Source organism: Salvelinus fontinalis, chromosome 18, assembly GCF_029448725.1.
Source record: "Salvelinus fontinalis isolate EN_2023a chromosome 18, ASM2944872v1, whole genome shotgun sequence".
Lineage (NCBI taxonomy): Eukaryota > Metazoa > Chordata > Actinopteri > Salmoniformes > Salmonidae > Salvelinus > Salvelinus fontinalis.
In genome coordinates, this window is record NC_074682.1 from 1,132,043 (window position 1) to 1,138,042 (window position 6,000).

The window sequence follows — 6,000 nt, forward strand, 5'->3', positions numbered from 1 at the left end:
AATGGACATTACAAAAAGCACTTATTTTCTTGGGTCCTGAGAGAGGGGTCCTGGTGAGGTTTATCGTTATCACTTAGATAGCTGTACCTTGAAAAAGTGGTTGTTGTCATTCATTGGCCTCATTTTGGTCAATTTGTGAATGCCCAATGGAAGCAACTTCCTCAGAGAGAGTAGGAAGATACCACATCAAAAAACAACTGTGGAGTGTGCTATGCCTACTTGGCAGCAACGTTTTAGTGAACCATTAAACGGATGCCAGTTGACATGAGCCATGAATCCCTCTGATATGAAGACGTATGTGAAATCCCACAGACTAATTTCATAGATAAGAGAGCGATGGAAAGAAGAAAAGAGGGATACAGACAGAACTAAGTGTGATGACAAAGATAGATCAGGACCTCACAAAGAGCCCAGATCCTGCTCAGAGAAAGCCTTATGCATTGTGGTCTTGATCAGTCTCACTTGTTCTCCTCCGAGACCCAGTGCAGAAATAACTCTAGACGTGTGTTTTAGAAGCCTCCTGCCGTAAACCCTGTGCATGTGTCTGTGTGCAGGTACAAAGAAGCTTTCAGTGTGCCCCACTACCAGAGTATGTGAGCGGAGTTCTGCTGTTGGAAATCCTGTTGGAAAGTGCTCAGCATTTAAACATTTCTTTGTATTAAATCACTATAGTCTATAAATTGCACATATAGTCTGTGACGTACTTAGAATTCAATACAAATTAAACAAAAAATGACTTATTAGTGCCTTTGAATTCCTTTTTAAAAACACGAGTTTGACCAGTCTGTGGCTTCAGGCTCATGCTATGGTGACTGGAGAGCAGGCCAGCAGCGGAGAATATCATCTCCACACTTGCAGAGCTACTGGGGATGCTTAACATCCCTTTGGTCACTCTTGCCAGGCTGGGCAGAGATGCATATTATTTTTTGTTATAGGTAGGCCTAAAGGTTTTTATGCTAAATATGCCAATCAAAATGGAAAGCTCTTTGAACGTGGCAATATGCCAGGCCTATTGGGCCAAAATCAATTATGGCCTATTGATAAAAATGTGATTCACATTTACAAAATATATATATACACTACCGTTCAAAGGTTTGGGGTCACTTAGAAATGCCTTTGTTTTTGAAAAAAAAAATGTTGTAAATGACTATTGTAGCTGGAAACTGCAGATTTTTAATGGAATATCTACATAGCCGTACAGAGGCCCATTATCAGCAACCATGGCAATGGCATGTTGTGTTAGCCCATCCAAGTTTATAATTTTTAAAGGCTAATTGAGCATTAGAAAACTCTTTTGCAATTATGTTAGCACAGCTGAAAATGGTTGTGCTAATTAAAGAAGCAATAAAACTGGCCTTCTTTAGACTAGTTGAGTATCTGGAACATCAGCATTTGTGGGTTCGATTACAGGCTCAAAATGGCCAGAAACAAAGAACTTCCTTCTGAAACTCGTCAGTCTATTCTTGTTCTGAGAAATTACGGCTATTCCATGCGAGAAATTGCCAAGAAACTGAAGATCTGGTACAACGCTGTGTACTATGTCCCTCACAGAACAGTGCAAACTGACTCTAACCAGAATAGAAAGAGGAGTGGGAGGCCCAAGAAGACAAGTACATTAGAACTGAGAAAAAGGACAAGTATATTAGAGTGTCTAGTTTAAGAAGCAGACGCTTCACAAGTCCTCAACTGGCAGCTTCATGAAATAGTACCCGCATAACACCAGTCTCAACGTCAACAATGAAGAGGCGACTCCGGGATGCTCGCCTTCAGGCAGAGTTCCTCTGTCCAGGGTCTGTGTCCCATCTTAATCTTTTATTTTTATTGGCCAGTCTGAGAGATGGCTTTTTCTTTGCAACTCTGCCTAGAAGGTCATCATCCCGGAGTCACCTATTGAATTGAGAAATAATAATTATAAATTACTATGTCAGATTGACAAAATGTATTCAGGTAATCATGTTTAAACTCAATTACCTCCCAAATTAATTAATTGTGTCAGTTCTAGCTCTTTGAGTTGTGTTCGTCCTAGCTACTAAATGAAACACTTCTTTACATTCAAAAGTTTTATTTCCAGTTAACAAGCTCCCAAGATTTCAAGCTCTACCAAGTTAACAAGCTCTACTGAAGATTTCAGTAGGGAGCTTTATGCTCCCATCTGCCCCACATAACAAAATACTACTGTTTACTAAAAAAAACATATACTATAGTGCTTACTATAGCATTCTATAGTATTATGTAGTAAACTGTAGTATGCTATACTCTTTAGTATCTCTCGATCATGTGTAGTACGTACTATAGAATTTTGTAGAATACTATATTACACACTGTTCTACCCCTCGATCGTGTGTAGAGCTTACTATAGAATGTTGTAGCATACTGTAGAATACTATACTACACACTGTAGTATCCCTCAGCCATGTAGTGCTTACTATAGAAGTTTGAAATATACTGTAGAATACTATACTACACATTGTATTATCCCTTGATTGTGTAGTGCTAACTATAGAATGTTGTAGTATACTGTAGAATACTATACTACACAATTTGCATATGCCCATTCCCCTCCCTCATATTTGTGACTATATATTTTGTTCCCTACAGGTTAAAGAAAATAGCAGAAGAGCTGAACCTAGCCATTCAGTCCCCAGTCCTACCTACTTAGGTTATGGAAAATTTGCTCTTTTAGTATTTATCCGGTAGGTTTCTTCAAGGAGAAAGCACCAAAAAGATCATTAAAAAGTTTCATAAATTTTTTTCATAAAAAACTTTCAACAGTATGCTACACTGTCTGCAAAAACACTACAGTAAATACTACAGTCATATCAGAAAAAACACAACAGTAAATACCACAGTATTCACTGTAGTGTTTTTGCGCAAAAACACCAGTGAATAGTATAGTATATAAATATAATAATATAATATATAAACAGTATTTTTCATGTGGGGCTTCTTTCTCACCGATGAGCTTCTCTGCCAGTTCCTAAGCCAGCAGTTGTTAAGGTATGGTTGCAAAATATGCTCTGTATTATTCTAATGAGTTCTACCCCCCCCAAAAAAAGACAAACTTTTTGAGCAAACAAAATTTGGTCAATTAATTTCTACATGAATGAATCTGGTGCACATCAAGTTCCACCAAGTAAAGTAAATTCTACAAGAGGGGAGAAAGAGGTGGGAAGAGGAAGGGGGAGAGAGGTAGGAAGAGAGAGGGAGAGTGAGCTACACATTCAGAGTGAGTGAAGAGAAGAGACATTTGTGGCTGGCTCTGTGGCTGGAAGGGAGTTGAGTGACAGCTTGAGCACATATTCAGATTAAGACACAGCAGCTTCTTGTTCCTTCTCGATTGGAAGCAGATGTGGACTTTGCTACTGTTAGCAGTTTCTCCTGCCTCTTCTTCTCCAGGCAGTCACAGTGCACCCACACATACCGGCAGTTAGCACCCTCAACATACTCACTCTACAATACACAATGTTGCATTGATAACCAGGTTGTATAGATTTTTTTTTTTTTTTTTAACTAACCGCAATTCTCATTATACACAATTTCACTGGGAGATGTGGGTTTGTTGGATATTATCCTGTTTGGTGATAGTTTCTATATAATGAATTGTACTAAATTATAGTGTAAGCCAAGTTTTGTTTAAGGTATCATTTTTAAACTGCAATTTAATAATATAATTTCATCAAACCATTAGCCTAATAAGCACAGATTGGCAAATATAGATTTGAATAATTCCATTCTATCCCAAGGAACTCTTTAAAGATAACCATCATTATCTAGTCCAGCACAAACCGATTGCTACTACAGTAATGCATTTGCCTAACACTAATACTAACAATATAAGCTGTAAATATTTGTAATAGTTTTACTACAAAGCATTTCTTATCTTCAAGTGTAGACTACCATGACAGCACAGTAGTGCATACATAGCTTTGATATGACTGAGCAATATAGGTGTATATAAATTAGCTACACCTCAGGGATAGACTGCATATTGGCAACTCTTATTATACCCTATGATGGTAACATCAGAAACGACAATCCCATAGTGCCGCTAATGAAGGATCAGACAGGCATTTCCTTACTGGGTCATGTTGCCTGGTTGACCAAAATATTTATTTGCCTATAGAGTAGCCAAACAAAACACACTGACACTGGTCTATAGATAAGCAGTCAGTGAATAATGAAAAAAAAACATGCTCTCTCCATTACATTTTCAGCATCGCTGCAGATAACGAATTCCATGGACCCCACTCACCTGTGCCCACCCGGGGATTCGCTCACTCTCCTGGGAATGACGCTGGGTAGGACGGAACCTTGGCCGTTGGAATGGAACAGGGAAGCTACTGCTGTAAATACAACTTTAAAACACACAAAATGCCTGCTGTGACTCACAAAAAGTCCAAGTAAAAGCAAAGGTATCCAAGATTCTCCTAAATCACCAAGCTGGGAGGAATGAGTGTTCCTGTGAGGTTTTAGCCTCGTCTCAACTGATATTCTGTCATGGAATGAAGGAGTGGAGGCTCATGCAGGTATTAAAATACAGGCAATGACAGTGCAATGTAGACCCCACCCCCCTTTGAAATAGGAACCGCTGGGAAGGCACAGGAGGGACACGTGCCAGGACTGGGATTATCTTGCGCCTTTTGTGTAGAATACAATAAATTCAAACTTATTGAGATTACTAAATAAAGTTTGATAAAACTATTTAACTCTAGGCTACCCACTGTGCTTTTCCAAATGACCAATGCTAATACTGTAACAACGATTTACCAATGACAACAATAACAGTAATTTTGGCCTAGTTTTGGCCTAGTTTAGTAACTGTTGGAGTGCATTTTGTTTACTTCATGCCTTATGTAGCCATGCATGGTGTGAAAAACCAGTAGGTCTGTGCTCCTGACGCAGTGACCTCTAGGAGAAAGTCTAATTTAAACTCCTGGCACCCTGGTGTGTAGGCAGACAGCTCAAGTTAACTGTGAACCCAGGGTCAAATAAGAGCTCAGTAATCTGGACAAGACATTCTCTGAACACTCACTTCTTAAAGTCTATATAAGGGGAAAATATTTGTAGGAGTGAAGTTATTGTGAGACAATTCAATGAAACATTTTAACATACATCACTATGTCTACAGAAACGAGACAAGCATATACAATTGAACTGGTACATAAAGACAGTGGGAAAACTACTGTACATAAGCTTGGATGTTTTTATTGTTTTGCTGTAATGTGCTTGGCCTATGGATTTGCCAGTGATGGACAGTTGTTGTCCTGTGCATTTAAGCCCCAATTTTATTATACTGTGCCCGGTTTCATGTTAGCAATGGAACTTGGGCTTCTGAGTGTTTTAGCGATGCATCTTTCCAACACAACGGTGTTTCCCAAAACACTACGCAGAGAGAACGATTGCTAAGTGGGTTGTTGAGGCATGTGTCCATACTGATACAGATGTTGGATCTTAATTCGATCACTATTTTGCCACAGAGAATTTTCCTGATGCATCAAGGCTGTATCACAACCGGCCGTGATTGGGAGTCCCATAGGGTGTTGCACAATTGGGCCAGCGTCGTCCGGGTTTGGCGGGTGCAGGCTGTCATTGTAAATAAGAATTTGTTCTTAACTGACTAGTTAAATAAAGGTGAAATAAAATAATATACAATCAAGACAAGATGGATATAGGTCTCCACTAATCCATGACAAACAAGTGGCTAGTGTATCCTAAGGTTGTGAATGAACTCAAAATGTAGTTCAACAATGGTCTGGGGTGGTCTAGCGGTTAGGGTGACTGCATTCAGCACGCACATATAGGCCAACTGAGTTGATATGGGTTTGATTTAGTTAAACATTTCAAATATGGACAGTCCAGGGTTATTCTACCCCCAATGTTCATAAGAAATTACCATACCAGACACTTTTGGATAACATAAATAGGAAACGAATAAAATAAGTCAGTAGGCTACACCAACATTCAAAGTGTCTGGTATGCGTGATAAACAAGTACTTTATT

The 6,000-nt window shown here is 39.0% G+C and overlaps 1 protein-coding gene across 2 annotated transcripts in view; it reads right to left on the bottom strand.

Moving 5' to 3' along the window:
* LOC129814787 (matrilin-4-like) overlaps positions 1–4,514 on the bottom strand; it is a 38,960-nt gene extending 34,446 nt beyond the window's left edge. Inside the window, exon 1 of one of the 2 annotated variants that reach the window (XM_055867815.1) lies at positions 4,253–4,514. The gene's annotated coding sequence lies outside the window, so the exon portion shown is untranslated. The remainder of the gene's footprint in view (positions 1–4,252) is intronic. The other variant, XM_055867816.1, reaches the window with a different exon arrangement.
* Between the last annotated feature and the right edge of the window lie 1,486 nt (positions 4,515–6,000).